Raw genomic sequence first — 22488 nt, forward strand, 5'->3', positions numbered from 1 at the left:
CCCAGTTTTTCTCTCTCCCTCAATTCTCCCTCCCCTTCATAAAACTATTTGAATCAGGTTCATTTATTTTCATATGCACATATAAAGTCACTTGACCATATTAATCTTCATTCACTCACTTTATTGGCTATTTCCTGTTCTCCTGGTAACAATCCTACATATGGCCTGTTTTAAGTTTCTGCGAGGCAGTTTTTTGTGACTATATTGCTTGTCCAAATGGTTCTAACCATGGCAAGTCACACATGCATATCTGAGAGCTTAGACAGATTGACCTAATCTAGACGAGATTGGGCGCATTCAGGGTGGTATGGCCTTAGACAGATTGACCTAATCTATTGCCTTCTGTTTCTTGGTCACCTCTAGCAGCTTTGTTCAATAGTTCTTATCTTTATCTTCTTCACATTATACCTATAAATTACACAAGAATGTAAATATGGGGTATCTCCAGCTTACTTTTTCCTGGTTATTTTGGAGAGGGAGTCTTATGAACTTTATTAACTGGGATGACTTCTGCTAAGATTTGAGGAATGAGCCACTGGCACCCGGTAATTTCATGTTTTTCTTGGTGCACATTAATTTTACCCAATAAAGAGTTTGATTCTGTTATTTTCCATACACACTGATTATACTATTATAATAGTCACCCCTGCTATTTTCTTTTGATTCTTACTCCTTTGTATTTCTCCTTCTCTTTTCATGCCTTTTGTGGGGGTTTTGTGTGTTTGTTTGTTTTTTTCTTTACTTAACTTCCACAGATGAGCAAAAAATTGCAGTTCTTTATTTTGAAAGATGGCTCATCACACGTAAGAAAATTTAGGAAGTTAAGATTTAAGAAAATGGTAATATACAAAGAAGCAATGTGGGATAGATATGGGAATGTTTAACCAGACCCCCTAAGCTGAAAGATTTCTCAGGACACCATGCATGCATCTCCATTCTGGGAAGACGTGTGCAGCAGCTCTCAGGACTGAAGTCTGTTTCCCTGCTGACTTGCACTTGGCAATTGGAGTATAGATGCCTGTCAGAAGCTGACTGTTTGCATGAACAAGACTTGCCAACCTCCATCTATGCTAATATGTTTTTTCCTTGTTTCTCTTTGAAAGTAAAAATTCTGTTTCTTTGGACAGTATCCAAAATAGAAAAGAGTTTGAAGTGAAGTCTTCTTAGGAAAAATGATTTGAATATTATTTTGTGAAATTTTGAGAATGTTTCAGGATCCAGGTATATTTTATATTCTAGCTTCATTTCTTTTACCCTTTAATTTGCAGGTAACTTTAATTATAAAACCTTATATTCCAGGACTGGGGATGTGGCTTTGTGGTAGAGTGCATGCTTAACATGCATGAAGTTCGATTCCTCAGTACCACATAAAAAGAAAAAGCCAGAAGTGGCACTGTGGTTCAAGTGGTAGAGTGTAAGCTTTGAGCACAGAGAGGCTCTAGGACAGTTCCCAGGCACGGAGTTCAAGCCTCAGGCTTGGCAAAATAAACAAACAAAAAGCCCCTTATATTGCAAATGCATGTTGGTCACTATGTTATGTAATATATGTATATACTTTATGTTATATCTCACAATCAGTATATACAGCAAATAATGTAAAGCTAAGAAAATTGAATTTTATAATGATGAACATATTTTGCAAATAATAGCAATAATAAAAAACTGACCATAGGGGCTGGGAAGGTGGCTCAGTGGTAGAGTGCTTGCCTTGCATGCATGAGGCCCTGGGTTTGATTCCTCAGCACCACATAAGCAGAAAAAGCCAGAAGTGGTGCTGTGGCACAAGTGGTAGAGCGCTAGCCTTGAGCTGAAGAGCTGAGGGACAGCGTCCAGGCCCAGAGTTCAGGCCCCACAACTGACAATAAATAGATAAATAAACTCTCCAGAATTCCATTCAGATGTTTGAAGTTCAGGGGAATCAAGATGTTTCTTTCTCAGATGTACTCAATATCTTACTTATGTAACTGTAATCCCTCTGTGCATCATCCTTACAATAAAAATTTTAAAAAAGATATGTCTTCCCAAGATGTAATTTCCTGGCCACTTATTGAAATTTCACTGGTTTCTCTTGCTCACACTGTGGCAAATCACTGGCTCTCTTGCTATTTTGGAAGAAGCCAGACCATGTTGTGCCAAACTATGAGAAATAACACTAATGAAGTGGACCCTCATAAATTCTGTAATCTCCCAGTTATTGTCCACCATCAGATGTGCATCCAAATATATTAGATAAAAACATGCTTTATAATTTTAAAAATTAAAACTTACCTTCCTGTGGATTTCATTTGGATTTAATGTCATTTGAGAGTTGCTAGTCTAAGTTAAGATTCTAAAGTGGATGGCCTCTTTCTTCATTCTTGTGTAGAAGCTTCATGCTCTTGCTTATTTTATCCTACAGTTATCTTTACAAGGAAAGATCTCGCCAAATTTTTGTTTGCCTGGGCATGGAGACGTTTGCTGCTTTTACCACACTCCTTTCAGCCAGAACAGAACTCACTATTTGCTCTCACAAGTCACCTTACCTTTGCATCTCCCTCTTCTTCAATTAGTTTATCTGTCAAATGAAGAGTCTTTGGCAAACACCTTACTTTCACTCATTTTTTGGGTGGGGAGGGTACACTAATCTTCTATTGTTCAACCATCCCTTGAAGATATTGAACTAGAAGCAGCACTTCTTTCTGTAAAATTTTGATGCAGCACTTCTTATGTTTTGGTTCTTTAGATCAGAGTTGAATCTACTCTGTTTGAGAACAAATATCCTTAAAAAATACAATAGAGGGAAGGCAATATGTTCAACCTAACTTACATGAGCTGTTTTTCAGATTTGCTGCTATAACAATATTAGTTTTTATAGGAGACATGGTGTTGCACATGTTTTGTGTTTGGAAGAAGCAGTGCAAATGTCAGGGAGACTAGTCCTAGGAATCATTAGTTGCCAGAAGAGCTTATTACAGTGGAAGTTCATCTTCCATCTTATTTTGGTCCCTATTTTTTATTTTTTATTGTGAAAATACTGTACAGAAGAGTTACAATTACATGGGCAAGATAATGAGTACATTTCTTATCAAGCATTGTTGCCTCCTCTTTGTTTCCCCTTCTCATCCCTTCCCATATTCCCCCCACCACCCCCCACCCTATTCTCCCCACCCCCCACCAAAGTTGTAAAGTTGGTGTTTTGGTTCCTCTATTTAAAGAATGAGACACCTTGAGTACTGCTCTGTTCTTCTTCTCCTCCCTTCTAAGCTCATTTCCTTTCCTGCCTCCCTCTCAGATATCATGCCCATCTTCTATGTTAGAAGAATCGTAAGCCAAAGGGAAAGAATGTTGCATTCCTGGTTATATTCAAGTTTATTTTGTATGTAATCTCATTTCTTGCATAAGAACAGAAAAGGAAGCCCGAGATACAGAACTATCAAATATTTAGATATTATGTGTTGAGCCAATGCACAAAATCATGACTCCCAACATTGGGATTTACATGTGTATGTGTGTACTTAAAAATGTGTAGTTATCTAGCTTTTTGCAATTTTTTAGTAGTGAATCTCTGACACATGTAAAAACCAGAGCAATTGTTATATGCTGAAAATAAAAGACCATACTCTAAAGGTTTTGCTGAAGAAGGAATCTAGTCACCTAGAAGATCAAAGTGCAGGACAGCAAGCCTTGTCTGGTAAAAAAGAAGAATCTAAGATTTTCTATTAGAAGTATTATAGCTGTGTAATGTTCATAACAATGCTTGCTTCCCTAATTACTTGGGACTGTGGGATTCTCTTATTGCAATATTTGTGAGTAGGAACTCAAGCAGATTTGATCTCCTTTGCTTCTGAATATTTTCCCTATCAGTGTCATTGGACATGGAGGGAAACCCCAAATCCTTTGTGTCCCAGCAAGACTATGAGTAGAAGGAGGAAGAATGGAAACACTTTGTAAGTAGAATGCAGGTGTGGTTACATTGCCTACAGGATTACAATAATGAAACGGGAAGGAAGAATACATGTCTAATCCTTGATGAACACATTCCATTCTGAGAGAGAGTCAGAGACAGAGAGAGAAACAGAGTAAAACAGAGAGAGAGCATGTTACACTCTTGTCCTCTTTTCACCTGCTTTTGCAGAAGTCTCTACTGCTGACACCTCCATGAACACAGCTGTAACTAATACCTAACTACTTCTGCTTCTGACTTGTTACAAGAGAATAGCATTATACATGAGTGGGTACTTTGGTTAGATCACTTGTATTTACAACTTTTCATTCTCCATTGCCATAGTAACCTTCATGGAATAAACCATGGTTTTCTTCCCATTGCTCTCTAATTCTTGGCCTCAGATTCAACCGATTATATAAATTTCAAAGGAGCCAAGAGGTTGCATATTTTCTATGATCAACTTTAAGGGCATCTTGCTTGTGATATTTGTTTTCATTAGAGAAAATTTATTGTTACTAGAAATTATTATGAAGAATCAAACTTTCACAGGGAACATGTATATTTTTCTTTCTCTTTACAGGAAAGTTCTGTGTCCTTTAGAGATTATTCTACATGTTACGGTGGCTTTAATATGTATCCTTTTAAAGCTACGTTTTTATGTGATACTCAGAATTTGGTTGGGAATTTGCAAATTCATTAAGCATCAAGGTCCATTTTTTAATTCTGGTCCATCTTTCCTTAGTCCCCAAGATGACCCAATGGGTCAGCTTTCACCCTCCACACTTTCAAACTTTTCTGGTATACACTGAACAATATGTCCCAATATCAGCATGCAGTGTTTCCACTCCTACTTGTCTTTTCAGACTCTTCACCTACCTCTTCTGGTAGAATAAAGTAATCTCATTGCCAATTCCTCTTAATGTTTATTTTGAGCTGTGGTATAGTTCAGTAATAGAGTGCTTGATTAACAAGTCCAAGGCCCTTCTTTCAATCTTCAATCACCAAAAATAAATAGGGAAGAGCAAACAAAAAGTATTTTACCTCCTAAAGTAAGTGAATTAGGAGGAAAAGTTAAAAGAGAGATGTTGACAGTTTCGAAAAGAAACAAGTGTGTCCTGCTCATGCATGGACACACGTCCTTCATTCTGAGTGCATCTTTGGAAATCTGTCATTGATTGTGTCTGCTCAGCCATCTTATAGCTAAGAGTATCTAGAAGGAACTAGGCAGAGTTGAGGCCAAAAAGAGAAAAAAATGACCATTATAAACAGGAGAAGAAGAAACACAAAAGAATGCTCACCAGTACCAGAGATGGGGTGCCATTGTGGAATTCTCACAAGGCCAAGAAGAAAATAAGATATAGTGGCCAGTGGCTCAAGCCCATAATCACAACTACTTAGGAGGGGTAGACCTGGAGGATAGTACTTGAAGCCAGAAGGGGAAGAAAAGACCATGGTATTTTAGTTAATTAACAGCAAAAAAAAGGAGATACAGGGGAGATAGGAGAGCTCTAGTTGTGAGCATACAAGCTAAATAAGCCTGGGCTCTCTCAATTCAATCTTCAATCTGGTGGAGGGAATAGACCATAGCTAGTACTATGACAAGAAACAAGAATAGGATCAACAATCTACTAGTCATAGTGCAAAGGTTTTAGTCCTGATTAGATACATAAGGGAAATCAAACATATGCAAATGTAAAACACTTAAGAAACCCAATACGTGCTTATTCTTGCTTTCCTTTATTATATCTTTGATTATTTTCTTTTTTTTTTTTTTTTTTTTATCTTTGATTATTTTCTTAAATGTATTCAGCTGGCACAATAATGCACTTGAGTGTCAACATTAGCACAGAAGAAAGATGTGACAGACTGAGGAAATCCTCAGAGTGAATGATGCCTACAGCACATAATCAGAACAAGAATGGAAAAGGTAGAGAACCACACAACAGGATTTGTTCTCTATTCTCATTCTAGACACTGATGACAAACTTTCCAGCGGTAAATACATTTATTTCTAGGGCTTCCAAACTTCTATTCAAGTAAGAATCTTTACTTCTGTATTGCCAGAGACTAGAAAAGTAGAAATTCTCACTAGAACCAGGTTTGTAAGGACTTCCTGGTAATAAATGAAAACCACGCAGCCTTATGAAGGTTGCTTCAGAAGACAGCAAGGTGCTGACCCTAGGATTCTCCATCAGGACACTTAATCCACAGAACATACAACCAGGGGCTGCTAATCCGGAATCTGGCTTACTTAATGCCAGGAAGTTTGAGGAAGAGACAACCAAGCAGAATGAACAGCAAAATAGATTTCCCTTTGTAAACATCAGAAGTTCCAATCCTTGCCAGATTCTTATTCTATGACCTGTGCTTTAATTCAGTTGTTTATTATATTAAGTACTTTTCGGACAACAACAACTCTTCCAGGTTTCCTCTTCCTTGTGGGAAAGAGAGCTTGCATAATCCCCAGCATTTCTGGCAAGTTGGAGAAACCTATGTGTACCCAACACAACATCTGATGTATCCTTTTTAAAAGTTTGGAAGTGACAAACCTTAAAAGTTTGGAAGTACAGCACATGTGTGAGCACACCTCACAGCCCACATCTTCTTGGAAAAAATCAGAGTAGAGAAAACAGTGACAAGGCCTGTGTCTGAGTCAGTAAAGCTGTGCTTCCCTCCTATATCTGTAGTGAGGTCAGAAGAATTCAAAGTAAGTGAGATCAACACTGATATAAAGAACCAATTCTGTTCTCACTAGATTTGTGCCTCTCATATAAAAGTTCAAGAACAAACAGCAAAGAGGATATTAACTCTATGCATGAATAAATGAGCACACTGTATCATTGGTTTAGCAGGTATTGGGGGGTGTGCACAATGAGAGATAATGGAAGAATGCTCTAGAAGCAAAGGATGACAACACTTTATGACACCTACTCTTTCAGAAAATCAGTGCCTTGAAAAGTACAGGAATAAAGAAGGGAGAGAAAGGAAGCAATGTGGCATGTCTGAGGATGAAAAGTCTCTTAAAAACAAATACAGGGGAGATGCAAGGAGAGTAAAATTGGAGGAAGAAAATGGTGATGCAAATTTAGATCAGCTGACCCAAAGTCACATATATAACCCACCCTCAAAAAAATACCACCAAACAAAGCACACACAGTTGAATAGAGATGCTGGTTCATGAAAGGCCCATGCATATTTGATGACCTCTGATGGAATCCAAGGAAAGGACACTGAGCATTTGTACACTATGGGATTTCCAGGGTTCTGTACAGTACTTTGTTTGGTTAAACATATGTGCAGCTACTTCTCCATTGTCTTAACTGATGTGGGTATTAAATTAACTCAAGGGGAAGTCTGTATGCATGTTTAATTCAAGTGCCAGACCTAAGGCTAAGTCCTCGAGGGCAGGGATAAGTGCCTAGATTTAATATTACTTAGAGTTAATACTACTTGGATGTTTTAACAGTCCTGTGGCCACCATGTATTACTTCTCCCTGGCCACAAATCTCCAGATAAGGTTGGTTCCTACCCAATCATCCAGGATTATACCTCCTTTGAGCACATTGTATTTTGTATCATTCAATACTTGTTATTTTTAATTGAACAAAGTTCCTTTTAAGAGTTTCCATTTATTAGATAATGTGTCTTAGAAAATCCCATAGTAATCTCACACTATATATGCAACCAATTAAACTTGTATAAAACATTATAAGTTATTCTTGTACAGTGGTGAAGTCAGGTAATGCAGTCATGTAGCTTGAGGGTGTAAACCCATCTGTCTTTCGGTGTTAGAGATGTAGAATTTAGAAATCCAAATAGCAGCAATATTATGTACAACAACCAGGAACATCATTTTATCATTTCTCCACAAAACCACAGCCACAAAGCTTTTCATCCCTCAGAGAGAAAAACGGAACCAGACAATTCTCTTCTCTAAATAAATTTACAAAAAGCTGATTTGCACAATATGTGATATGTTCAAACCCCAGGTAAAGGACTTTTTCATATTTATATATCCTATCATGACTACTCCGTTGTAAGACCACATCTTCCAACAATCCTTCCAAGAGGAGACAGTGGTAACTATAAAAGTTTGAACTTTCTTTTCTCCGTGAGGAGGGACACACACAGTAGGAGATTTCCATGGGTTTTCTTAGTTAGCAAAGACTTAACATAGGAAGTTTATATCACTTGAGTGCTTACTGGGTGTATAAAAAAGACTAGTATTTGTGATTAAGTAAATGTGAGGAATAAGGAAAGTAAGGTAGAGGGAAGGAAGGATAGAGTGAAGGCAGGTACAGTGGATGAGGGTTAAAGTGCTATACTGCCAAGCTCATAATGTAGCAACAGTCACATTGTTATCACGGAGAAAAGGGGTTGCTATTTTGTGAGGGATATTGATTTGTTTATTTGTTTTCTGTTTTTTTTTTCTCTAGGAGTTGGGGGTTTTTGATTTGGCTAGTTGTTATTATTCATCTATTTTATTGTCATAAATAGGTCTCTGATAGTGGCATTTTGTGAGATTGCTAGTCCAATACAAAGCTTTCTCCTTAGTTATAGGAGAAAATCAAATAACATTAAGTAGCTGCAAAAAGGGGTTTTCAATTCCAGAAGATATGTTATAAGTTCAATGAATCAAGACCAGTGTCTTCCCTTCCATTGTTTTCTCCCTTCTTTACTTTTCTTTACTTTTACTTGAACCAGAAAGACTATTCTTTACTTTTACTTAAACCAGAAAGCAAGATGGTAGAAATTCCATGCAATGCCCAGAGTGCCATGAGCTTCATGGTGCTCAATTGAAGATTAGAAATTGACACAAAAACTGTGGTGCCAGGAGAAGGCAATATGCTGACACTAAGATTCCAGAAATAGTATTACATATGCAGGGTGTGCCAATCAGGAGTTTCCAGGTGAGAATTTGGCTAGCTACAGGAAAGATAGGGCCACAACAAATACTTGAGACTCAAGAGCCTCACCACCAAGTATTCAAATAGATCATGATTTCAAATTCTTCATTCTTGGTTTTAATTCAAGGATTTCCTATATGACATATGTTTCACGTTACAGCTTCTCTGTCTCTTTTTCTTAGTGGCATGTAATTCCATGTTTAGAATCTGTTCATACATGTTGGAGAGTTGCAGGACCAGTATCTCTCTTGTATGCACTACTCCTTCCAAAGTCATTACTATTTACAATCTTGTAATATGCTCAGTGCCATAACTTTCCCAAGCAGATATTCAGTATGGAGCAGCAATTTCCACAGACAGACCGTTCAGGGTAAGCCTATGCATGATTCAAAGCTAGTTGTTTTCCATTCTGGACAGAGGGAGAGACTCAGGTAGTCTCAAATAGAAGGATTCCAAAACTGCTATTAAGAATCACATCTGAATTCATTGTGGTTAAGGGATTCTTATATAAAAATGCAAAACCATTGAAACAATGAGTTGTACAAGTCGTTATGTCGAACTTTACAACTTTGGTGGTGGTGGGGGAGGATCGGGTAAGGGGGTTCTAGGGATGGGAAAGGAAGGGAAGGGGAAACAAAGGAGGAGGTAACAATGCTTGATAAGAAATGTACTCATTATCTTGCCCATGTAATTGTAACCCCTCTGTACGGTATTTTCACAATTAAAAAAACCCCTAGTACTGCCAAAAGTAAATAAATAAATAAAAATGCAAAATCATAAAGAGTAATAAGTGAATGAAAATTTATTAATTGTTTTCTTCATTAAATCAGTTTATCTGATGTGGGGATTCTGGGTCAAAAGCTGTGCTATATTGGCCATATGGTGGATAGGGAATTGGTTTTAACTGGTACCATCTTATGTTCATGGTGGAAAGAGAAGTCCCATCGCCCAGCTGATGGGAGTGCCTGCATTCCTAGAGGCAGGGGTGTAGACTTGGACAATAGGTTACTGGACCTGTCCATCGTGTGCCTTGAACTTGGGAGACTCTGGAGTTTCCTATGACCCTGCCCCCTGACTCTGCCACTGTTTAGGCCCTGATCGACTCAGGTGCCATGATACCATGCCTCATTTGCTGTGTCTCCTGTCTCCTGGTTCTCCTCTGGTCAACATGATGTCCTCTCAATTCAGCTCTCCATTGGAGTTGATTTGGTTTGCTGGTGGTGTTGTTCTGCTCTTTCCTTCTTCTCTGGGTCTCATGGCTCAGTTTACTAACAGTGTTAGTATGTGTGCAGGGCTACAGGTCTTCCTGACAGGAGATGCCCTGTAGATACCAGCTTTCAAATAAAGAGTCCCAGTTCAATCTCTCAAAATGTGGTTTCCTTATTTCTCATGGCTGGATTAACCTTACAGCATATTAATTCATTAAATATTGTTGAATGTTGATTGCATGTTGGGAACAATGAAAACCAGTTCGTTAACAAAGCACACACATTTCCCAATTCAAATTTACTCCAAACAAGTGCATTAAAAAGTCAAAAAAGAAATGGCTTCAAAAGGATGGAAGAATATAACAGGCCATATGGATATCAGGAGGACTTTGGATGTAGATCAGTGTTATAGCATCTGCCTAGACTGTGCAAGGCTCTGTGTTCTATCTCCCCCTACACAAAAAGAAAAAGGGACAGAAAGAGAAATAACATAAAAAAGCAGAAACCGGAGCATTGTCAGTGCTGACATGGGATTGTAATTTCAGGAAAGGTGGCCAGGAAGACATTAGTAAAAAGTTAACATTTGAGCAGACCAAATTGAGCTGGAAACTCACCGTGTGTATTGTTCTCCTAGTGCATTGTAAGGAAAGTTAACAACACTAGTGGCCTGTGATCTTTTAGGTGTTGCTGCAGTACCTTGTCAGGTCCAGCACTGTACCAACCTATGTGAAAGCACATACCCTTTGGAGCAGTAGCAAACTCACATGAAGTCAGGATGAGTAGAAAGTCTGGATGCATATGACATCTTAGTTCTGGACCTACTACCTCCAGAGCAGTGCAGAGAGAGTGTGTACAGTTAATCTGTCTAATCAGATACTTAGATGCCTAGTATCAGATGATCCCAATCCACTACTTCCCAAACCAAATGCTAACAGCACACTTTGATATGCTCAGGGCTTGCTTCTCCAATGACCAGCTTTAAGGAGTGTCCTCTCTATTCCCATGCTTCATGGATCTTTCCCCTGAGGCCTAGAGTTTATACTTATGCATTTATCAGGCTTTGTGCATCCTACACATCTAAATGTCATGTTTAACCCAGCATGGTTTCTTTATTCTGACTGGTCCCATTTGAATGACTGGAATAGGAGAAAGGCATGGCTGAAGGGGGAAAAGTTTAGGGCCAAGTCAACTCTACACGGAATAATCACTGAATAGAAGATTAAACAGGTGATGGACAAAACAACAGGGTTTGCTCTCACTCTCTTTGTAGGCTCTTGTGACCAACTTCCTCAACTGTAGAGATAGGTTAAATATGCATTTTTGTTGAGGTAAGAATCCTTATATGTTTACTTAGAGCCATAGACCAGGAAAGCAGAAACATTCTCAGAACCAAGCATGTAAATATTTCGTGGTGGAAATTGAAAGTCAAGCAACATTATCAAGACTGCTTTAGACCAAGGCAATATACTCACCCCAGGATTCCACCTCATGACACTTAATACACAGAGCAAACAGAAAAGAATGCTAGACCACAATTTTGTTTAGTGAATGCCAGTAAGTGTGGGGAAGAATGTGACCAAACAGAAACATCAGCACTGCTCAGGGCCATTTATACAAGTCAGGACATCAAATGCTTGTCAAGTTCCTGATTCCATGAGACAAGGTTGATTTCTTCTATTTCCTATCTTAAGTACTTTTTAGGTACAACTTCATCTCCAGGTGTCCTCCTGTTTGTGTGAAACAGACATGCATAATAACTAGCATTTCTAGCTAGATAGAGAAGCCCATGACCCTCCATGCTACTGACCACTATGCTACTTTTAGGCCTTACAAACCTACAGCCCATTATACCTCACTTCTCCTCCTAGGAAAAACTCAGTGTAGAGCAGTGATTTCCAGGGCCTGTCCTGAGTCAGCCAGGCTATGCTTTCTTAACATCAGGCCTTCCTCCTGTACATGTAGAGAATTCCATGATCTCAGAGTGACTGAAAAATATATTGATCTAAAGAGGCAAGAATTGCAGGTGGGTGCCAGTGTCTCATGCCTGTAACCCTGGCTACTCAGGAGGCAGAGATCTGAGGGTCATGGTTTACAGCAGCTCAGGCAGGAAAGTCCTTGAGACTCTTATCTGCAATTAACCACCTGAAAACTGGACGTCAGGCTGTGGCTCAAGTGGTAGAGCACTTGCTTTGAACTGAGGAACTCAGGACAGAGGCCAGGCCCAGAGTTCAAGCCCTATGACTGATAAAAACAAAACAAAAACTTAACTGATATCCATGAATCAGTGTTAATTATGTATCAATTCATTCAGTAGCTATTTATGGGGAGTGCAAAGAAGGATATTTGAAGAATGACAGTGAGCAAAACACAGACAAACTGTATGCACAGAAGTACAGAGAAAGTTTAAGAAATATCAATATATGGAAAATTTTAAAAATGCAGGGGAATGAAGGAATCATACATATGGTTGAAGGCCTTCTCAGAAATTATACAGAAGGCATAAAAGAACAGCATGGTTTGAGGAAGACAATAGGGATGGAGTTTCAGATAAGGTGACCCAAAGTGACACTGCTTAAAATGACAGCAGAGTATGTAGAAGAAGATGACACTGTTCTATGTATTTGTATATACAGTGCATTGCAAGAAAAGGAAACTGAGTGTTTGTGCGCTTGTCCTTGGTGGTACTAGGCTGAAGAGAAAAGAATACAAAGGAAATAGTCTGTGTTCTTATTACACCCTACTTCAACCCAACCAGGGCCCCAGCAGAAGCACCTAAATGCTCTGAAATGCATTGGTAGTTGGGAATTTTGTACATTCTAAACGTTTCTCCTCAGTTTTCTTCCCAAGAAAACTGATGATATCTCACCTGCAACTGCTTAAATGTAATCCACCAAACACACACAGAAATAGCAGAAGGAGTCCTTTTACGTTTAGCCACTAGAGAGGAAACGTTAGATGCCAATTAGAATTGCAAAATATTTTTTTGTCCATTGGAAGAAGAGATAAAATTGTTTACAATTAGCACAGTAATAAACATGAGTCCTGTGCTATGTGGGGATGTGAGGTAACTGGGACTGGCTCCTATCATGCACAAGGACCCTCCTTATCCTTGTCTGGTGAATCTCAACCCCCAGACTTGCCTTGAACCCCTTTTGTAGCCAATGCTGTCTTTACCAATGTAATCCTGTTAAAACAACCTTTACAGAGGAGGGAAAAGGATAACTAACTGGGAGGTGGGTCTGCCATTAAAACAAAAAAGGGGGAATCTGTAGAGCATATGGGCAGCAAAGATGGCGCTGAGAGGGAGTTGAGTGGGCAGAGCCCAATTTCCTGTGTAACCAGCCCGTGGAAGCTTAGATGCATGATAGGGTGTGACCTTGACAGTGATTGGTTCTTCTTTCTCCCCTGCCATGCCACCTGCTCTTTTTTGGCTTTAAAAAGGGCTGCTCTCTGTTAATAAATGAGTTTCTTCCTGGTAAAAAAAGTTGTTTACAATTAAACTGGGTAATCTGTTTTGTGATTTTTCTTTTAATTATGTATAGATCCCAATCCTGTGTAACACCTCTTTCCCAGCTTCCTTTGGGAAGGTGGGTGACTGCCCCTCACCTCAAGATAATTCCCAGTGTGACCAGGATAAGGCTTGTATCTTTCAATGCTTATTACTTGGAGCTAACCAGAAATGTTTCCCAGTACATATTTATTATAGACTGCCTCCTAGAAAAGAATAAAAAGGTATGTTTGTGTGAGGAGTTTTTATATGGTTGGCTAAGTCCTTTATCGTAGGTACATGAGTTTGAGACCTGAACTCTCTCCACATTTCTGATGTTAAACATATAACATTTAGAGATTGGAATCACAGAAATCTTCCATACAGTAAACAAGAAAATCACATTTTTCTTTCATCAAAGACTTATGAGACAACAAGCTTTTCATCTCTCCACAGGTACAATGGAGCTAATCAATTCCTTTTTTCTGACTAAACTTTCTAAAGGGTTATTTGCATTAAATGTCCAAGTATAGAGTGCTTTATTACCCAAGTGTTGATGAAGAAGCAACTTTAGAACAGAGAAAACAAATTAGCTGTTTGTGGGTTTTTCACACTGCCATATTGATTTGAAAATTCCTTTCCTTCTCCATTTTCTTATTTTCCTCCAGGTTGGGGCTGTTGGTTTTTCTTTTTTCTCTTTCTGCTAATGGGCTGAACTTGCCTCCATTTCTTACTCTGCTTGCTACTCATGGCTTGCACTCTCCCAGTTGAGTAAGGTCTCTAGCCTGCCTTATTGCTAGTTAATTGGAGACAAAATGTGGCAGACCATTCTGCATTTTTTGGCTTTCTCCTATAGATTTCCTGCTCCAAATTCAAGCACCATAGGGAAAGGGTAGATTTTCATTTTTTAAGATGGCTTGTTATTCTAGTTTTATCCTAGTTACTGAATGACCCTGTCTGAGGATGTTTTTTCTGTGAGCTTGCTGGGTGCCACTCAGAATCCTGCCCTTGGTTATTTGATAGCAGCTGTTCAGCACTAACCACTCTGAGATGATTGTACCAGAGCTGTAACAGAGCTGCCTTCTTCTCTTTCATTTCTACTCATCAAATTCCAGAAAAAGAAGTCCCTTGTATGTTATGTGATAGAAGGATTTGATGGAATGAATCTGGACATTAAAACCTTGTAAGTATTGATTTAGTGGCTTTATGTAAAGCAATGACAGGGTCCTAGTATTATAGTATTATGTCTACAACCATACCAAGCGAATGTAAAGTCCAATTACAAAACAACCCCCAGAGACTCGCTTAAATGTAAGTCAGTGTCTTGAATGGATTGTCCAAATAGTGGGAAATCCCAGAAATTCATAATAAAGAAAAACATGCATCATGATGCACAGAATTATTATTAATTGAAAGATAATCTGATTAATCTGACTGGAGGCAAGAAGCTACATTGTCAGGCTGAGGGGGTTGATGGATCATTTCAAATGAAAGCATTGCTGGTTGAGTCCTGCAGAACAAATCTTGAAGATGAAAACTTTTTCATTCTCACTCTCATATTTATGACTATATCCATGGAAACATATTTATAAAATCATCTGAAAATGAAAAAAAATGTAAAGAGCTTGGTATTAAGCCTGAAGATTGTGTTCTCAGAGTCTTGGAATCTGAATGTATACTAGCAACAAGTAAATGCTAGTAAATTTAAAGGAGTCACATTGAATGCTAAGCGGATATGAATGTAGCATTGGAAAATGGACCTCAGTGCGGATGAAGTTTCATCTCCTTAAAGCTGTCCTGAATATCTTATAAAGGATTTTGCCTGCAGAAGCCTTATTTTCAAACCATTTATAGTTTCTGAATATTTCCCAAAGATACCATTTGTTTTCAATTGAAAATAAAATGTTTACATGCTTCAAGGAGATATTTTGATCTACTAATAATTTCTACTAAGGATAAAATTTTCTAATGCTATTATTATACCAAGGATACAGTTAAAATTGACAACCAAGAAACTTCAACATTTTGGCTCCTTTGAAACATATATTACCTTGAATCAGAACACAAAGGATTAAGGGAGTATTAATTAAGAGTATTCCTGCTACTCTTTCTGCTACCTCCACTGCTGAGGTAAGGAAAAAAGCCCTGTCATTACTTTACATACATGCACACAATCAAAAGACTCACTTAGATGAAATATTCTTACCTGTAAATTTTGAGAAAAGAGCATTAAGCGTTTCAAAGTCAGGTATCTTCACAGGAAAACCTCCAGCGGAGCCCGCATTAGCAGGCTCATCTGCAGGACAGTTGAAATGAAGAGAAAACTGTCAGGTGGCACACCCTCTCTCCTTCAGGTAATAACTGTATAACACCGAGTATTAGACATATTATTTTGTTCCAGAATCATCTCTGAATTCCTGTTTTAACGTGGTTCACATCTTCATTTTTCCTATAAACTTCCATCATTCCCCATTCATGTTATCATTTGAATTTGTTGAGAGACAAATATATTGAAGTTCCCTCCATGTGCACTGACATTGACTGAGAAAACAAGCAAGTTCTTTGTCCCAGACATGAGCACACAGTTCAAGTCTACCTTTTGTCTTACCCAGAGAAAACTGTTCCCCAGAAGCAATAGGGGAACTTACATTCTAAAATCTTGGTTGTCAAGTCTGAGATTGGAAGTAAGTATTAGCTTAGGCATTTGCCTCACTAGTAGCAGATTTGAGCCTTTGGCTAAAGAAGGAGGAACAATACCTACAGATCTGATAACTCTGAGTGACAGACTTTTATAATTTATAACAGGGTGTAAGAAAGGAGAGATTGTCAGGCTTCAAAATGAATTTCATCATCAGGAATGCATCTTTTCCAGGCTTTTCTTAGAAGTCTTTATAAAATAGATTATTTACAGGAAGCTGACAGGAAGGCAGCTGGGAAAAATGTGGTCTTAGAAAGATGAATGGCAGAGCAGGTTTCCAATACATATGGCATCAGACATAGTCTCTGTTAATTCTTTCTCCGGAAGATCAAAAAAGAAAGAAAGAAAAAACATTTCAGAGGGTAGATAGAATGTGAGCAGTAATGATAATCCATTCTTGGAAAAAAGTCCTCCTGAGTGGTCAGACTGAAGATAAATGATGCCTGGACAAGACAGAAAAATCCTCTTTTGCATCTTGAAATAAGCCATTGATTATCTTCGATGCATTATTGCTCCTCTTCATTTGTCTACCCTTAACTCCATCCTATCTGTTAGTTTCCTAGTGTTTTATTTCGCTGAACTTTGATTTTGTCTTTGTAAGGAATTGTACTCTTTGAGATCTCCCATGAGATATTTCAGTGCACATATTTTAGTGTTTTTATTTGTATATACTTACATACTATCTGACACATTAACTCATTAGTTTGCGAAGTAAATCTAGTTTCCACATATAGGGAAAAAAAGGCTGAAGAGGAAAAGAGAGGGAAAATTCAGATAAGAATTCAATCTATATTCTATAACATTAAGCAAATTAAGAGGAAGGGTAGGTAGAGGAAAGCAAGGGGAAAATGTTGCTAAAAAGTGACATTAAGCTATATTGTCTTCATTTTTTTCTTAAATGGCAGTTCATATGCACAACTACTTAAAGAGAATACTAAAAAATAAACCACCTTATACTAACAATAATTGACACTAGACTATGAGGTTCACAACAGAGAAAACATCTGATTGAATTAAGAAAACAGAATCCAGTGTCATGAAAAGTGAATATTCAAATGGAAATGGAACTAGGTTCTGAACAACAGGTCAGGAAAGTACAGCTTCATGAAAATCTCTGAACTCACTGAGCCAGACAATACATATTTGCACACAAAGTTTAACTTGGTTAAATCTAATACTAACCAGCAAAAACCAGCATGGTAGCAACTCCTAGTAATATAAGGAGAGTCAAGAACTTCATGGTGCTGAGCTTAAGTTTGGAATTACACCGAAGACAACTCTGGTACCTGGAGAAAGAAAGGTACTGAAACCAGGACTCAGAAACACATTATATATTTTGAGTGCACCAATCAGAAATTTCTAAGTAAATATCTGGCTAGGTACTTCCTGGGGAAGTTGGGGCCCAGTGAACAGAGAAAGATTAAAGCCAGAAGTCATTTGAAAAGGTCATGATTTCCGATCCTTGATTGTGATGATACAGGTTTCAACTCAAGGATGTTTTATAAATATATACGTATATTAATGTGTTCCAAGCCACAACTTCCTCCTACCTGCCTCTTACTCTGGACTTTTAGCTTTTTTATTATAATCTCTTTTGTCAACTTGGAGAGTACAAGGACTAGTCTGTTGATATTTGAACTGCTCCTATCTAAAATTATAGGATCTTATAACTTTGCTAGGCCTGTATCTGTTTAAAGAGAACATTTGAAGTAGACTAGCAACCTCAAAAATATTTCTAGTCTATGTATGAGTCAAGCAGAAAGGGTCAGATAAGGTGATGTTAGGAAAATGAACACTAAGATATGTATTTAAAATTTTTTTTTCTTTCATGCATTTGTTCCTAATGCATTTATAAGATTATTTCTTTGTTGCTTTGTATGTCCCTCCCCCACAGTATAACCCCTGCTTTCACTGTATTTGATGTCAGTACAATTTGTGGAGGGGAAGGGAAAAACAAGTCTTTTAAATAAAGATACAGGTGGACCCATTGCAACAATGAGAAGTACAAGTTGTCATGTCGAAAATGAACTTTACAACTTTGGTGGGGGGGAGGATTAGGTGAGAGGGAAGGATGGGAAGGGATGGGAAGTGTAAACAAAGGAGGAGGCTACAATGCTTGATAAGAAAAGTATTCATTATCTTGCCAATGTAATTGTAACCCCTCTGTACAGTATTTTCACAATAAAAAACATTAAAAAATATTTCTAGTCTAGACTGTGCATTGTTCAAACTGTGACTTGGATACAGCACATGTATGGAGGTTCATTTGACCTCAGGAAGATGCATTCTAACACTAATGTAAAAGAAAAAATTCAAATCTAACCTATCTTCATTTAAGCAATTCTAGTTTAAATGTGAAAAATCCAGACAGGCATTGATGGCTTCTGCCTGGAATTCTAGCTACTCAGGAGCCAGTGGGGCAAGAAAATTTGTGAGTCTTATCTCCACTGAAACACCAAAAAGCCAAATTAGAGTTATGGCTCCAGATTTGAAACAATAGCCTTTAGGAAAAGAAGCCCAGGGACATCACCCAGACCCCGAGTTCAAGTCCCAGAACTGGTACAAAAAGCAAAATCCAAGAGCCAGAAGAGAATGAACACAGTGGCGCTGTGGCTCAAGTGGTAAAGCACTAGCCTTGAGCTGAAGAGCTGAGGGACAGCGCCCAGGCCCAGGGTTCAAGGCCCACAACCTACCAAAAAAAAAAAAGAGAATGAACATATTAAAAAAGTTGCTGCATTTATTGAACCAGTTTGTTCAGTTGACAATACTGATGGAGAATTATTCTGTTTCAGAAACAATAAAAGAATACCAGTAGTGGGCAGAACAATAAAAGTTTACATTCTACCCTGTGACCACCACCACCAACAGTAATAAAAGGTTACAATCCATATATACTGTCCAAATACAGTACATTCAAAATGCAAGGGACTAAAATTTGTGAAGTAAAATATTCTCAAGTTGACTATCAATGGAGATTTGTGCGAAGACCAATGGGAGAGCACTTTCTTAGCATGTACGTGGTCTCAATTCTCAATTCTCATCATTACCAAAATACAAAATCTAAGAGAAAAAAGAGATAATACAGGAAAGAAGAAACCTTGGGGTGAGATTGCAAGTTCAGATAAGGGAGCCAAAAATGATATAATGAAAGCAACACTTATACTTTATTATGTAATTATATATAAAATATAAATATATAAATATGTAAAAATACATTTTTGTACTTCTTGATGCTTTTTATTTCTTTTGGGGAGTGGAAAAGGAGGCACAGACATGGAGAGACTAATGGTGAAAGAGTAACATTTACAGAGACAGCAATGCAATTAATCAATGGACTAAAAACTTAAAGAGAGACTTGTCCAAAGAAGAAGAAAGAATGGTCAATAGACACATGAAGAAATGATTAATATCTCTGGACATAAAGGAAATATGAATCAAAACAACACTGAGATTCCACCTCATCCCAGTTAGAATGGCCATTATCAAGAAAACTAATAATACCCATTGCTGTGGTGGATGTGGCCAAAAGGGAACTCTACTAAACTGTTGGTGGGAATACAAACTTGTTCCACCACTCTGGAAATCACTATGGAGTTTCCTCAAAAGACTAAACATAGAGCTTCCCTATAACCTACCAATTTCTATCCTGGGCGTTCATCCAGTAGAACACAAACCAGTCCACATGACAACTACTAGCACAACCATGTTCATTGCAGCATTGTTTATGACAGCCAAGAGGTGGTAGCCACCCAGATGCCCCTCAGTGGAAAAATAGATCAAGAAAATGTGGGCTGTATACACAGTGGAATTCCACTCATCCATCAGAATGAATGGTATTGTACCATTTGTAAGTAATGGAAAGATTTGTAAAAAATATATTAAGTGAAGTTAAGTAGACCCAGAGAAACATAGGTTGTATGCTTTCCTTCATTTGTGGTGGCCAGAATGTACCTATACATATACAAACATATTTTATATTAAAAAACAATTACACTGAGATATGATATATTATAAAAGTCTTTAGGCATTCGCACACAAGACACCAAAGGAGCATATTCTTAGGAGAGAATCACAAAGGCACAAGAGCTATGTTTATCTGATCATATAAAGTAATATTCATTCAAATGAATTCTAGGAAATGGAAAGAAGTTTTTGTTGTTGTTTTTTTAAATTTTTTTATTTGCTGGTCCTGGGGCTTGTACTCAGGGCCTGGATGCTGTCCCTGGACTTCTTCTGCTTAAGCCTAGTGCTCTACTATTTGAGCCATAACAGCACTTCGGGCCTTTCCTGAGAAGTGTATTGGAGATGAGAGTCTCATGGACTTATCCTGGCTGGCTTTGAACTGATATCCTCAGATCTCAGCCTTCTGAGTAGCAAGGATTAAAAACATTTGACAGTGACACTTGGTTTTTCCTTTTGTCTTGTTTGTTCATTTATTTGTCTTTGGGAGAGTAAGGAAGGGGGCATAGAAATGGTGGGAGAAATGGTGAACAAGTCACCAGCAGTACTCATTGGACAGTATGTTGAAAATGAACTATGTAACATGTGGGTGAGGATGGAAAGGACAAACTGGGAGACAACAAGGGAAGGCTGACATTGTCTGAAAAGAAATGTACTCCTTTATCTGACTTATATAACTGCAACCCCTCTGTACATTCAACAGCTATAAAAACGTATCAAGAAGGGGGCTGGGAAGTTGGCTCAGTGGTAGAGTGCTTGCCTTGCAAGCCTGAGGCCCTGGGTTCGATTCTTCAGCACCACATAAGCAAAAAGAAAAAAAAAAGCCGGAAGTGGCACTGTGGCTCAAGTGGTAGAGCACTAGTCTTGAGCTGAGGCACAGCGCTCAGGCCCAAAGTTCAGGCCGCACAATCGGACCCCAAAAAAAAATGTATCAAGAAAATAAAGAGGGAAAGGAAGTGCCTGATGATTGATGGCCTAGTGCATTCTAAGGAAAGGAGAAGACACTGGGATCACATAAGCATTGTGGCATTGTAGATGTCTCTGTTGCTAGATCTCAGTGCTTCACAGACACATGCATCAAACTACTTTCTTTTGTGATAATGAACTCAAGCTATTAAATAAAATCAACAAGGAAATGAAACCTAACTTGATATCACATCCCAGTATTAGAACAACCAGGTCCCCAGGCTGCAATGCTGAATTTCTCTAGCAAAAACATGGCAAGGTAGGGAATTCTCTCCATTTGAAAGGTATGTCTTCAGTTGTCTCATTTAAAGAATTAAATGATTTTCATGTTGACAAAACAATGTCTTTTTGCCAAACCCACATTGAAAGGACTCTGCTGTCATCTTGAAATAACACTGAAAATTGTTTTCTCCTGGAATCTCAATGTGCTCTCACTGAGATCACTTGCCAGAATTTTTGTTGTGTCAGGTGGAGAAAGTAGAGGTATAGAGCTAGATCATGGCTTTCATGTCTCTCTTCCTTTTATTTAAAATAGCATACTACTCAGCACAAGAACTATTTAGCTAGGAGCTTGTGCCACTGTATGATTCAGATGCTACATTACAACAGAGCTGTAGCTTAACTATTTACCTGCAACTTTTGCCTGAGTCAGCATCAAGAAAATGAAAAATTCAGGAGTAGGGCTGGGAAGGTGGCTCAGTGGTAGAGCGCTTGCCTTGCATGCCTGAGGCCCTGGGTTTGCTTCCTCAGCACCACACAAGCAAAAAGAAAAAAGCCAGAAGAGGCGCTGTGGCTCAAGTGGTAGAGCACTAGCCTTGAGCTGAAGAGCTGAGGGACAGCGCCCAGGCCCAGAGTTCAGGCCCCACGACCCGACCCCCCACCCCCCCAAAAAAAAGAAAGGAAGAAAAATTCAGGAGTAAAGCCTCAAAATTGTTGCTGCTTCTGTGCTGTGTCCCTCTTAGATATATCTGCATTCTGAGTAACCCAGACACTGACTGTCTTCTCTGTCTGAATGCTGAAAAACTGCTGAGAAGGTCTTAGAAATATTCTGTACAGTCAACAAGAGAAGTCTGTTTTCTCTTTTATCACATAGTTAAGAGCCAAGAAGCTCTCATCTCTCCAGAGGGACAACTGAACTAGACAATTCTCTTTCTTCCTAAATATTCCAAAGGGTTGATTTGCATAATTTTACTGAACTACAGTGTGCTTTAGTACCCAATTTGTGATGAAGAAGCAAACATAACTTCAGCACCAGAAAAGGTTTACTTGCTGTTTTGTGGTTTTTCAAATTGCCATGTTATTTGAATGTTCCTTTCCTTCTCTGGAGAGTGGCAATG

General features: G+C 38.4%; 1 long non-coding RNA gene across 1 annotated transcript; it reads right to left on the minus strand.

The window, feature by feature from the left end:
• Positions 1 to 14961: 14961 nt before the first annotated feature.
• Positions 14962 to 17443, minus strand: LOC122124030. The gene is made up of 3 exons (XR_006150484.1): positions 17408 to 17443; positions 15734 to 15823; positions 14962 to 15125 (listed from the first exon to the last, which is right to left on the minus strand). It is a non-coding gene; the product is annotated as an uncharacterized LOC122124030 (long non-coding RNA).
• Positions 17444 to 22488: the final 5045 nt, after the last annotated feature.

This window comes from Dipodomys spectabilis, unplaced genomic scaffold, assembly GCF_019054845.1.
Source record: "Dipodomys spectabilis isolate Male_0828 unplaced genomic scaffold, ASM1905484v1 ptg000234l, whole genome shotgun sequence".
Lineage (NCBI taxonomy): Eukaryota > Metazoa > Chordata > Mammalia > Rodentia > Heteromyidae > Dipodomys > Dipodomys spectabilis.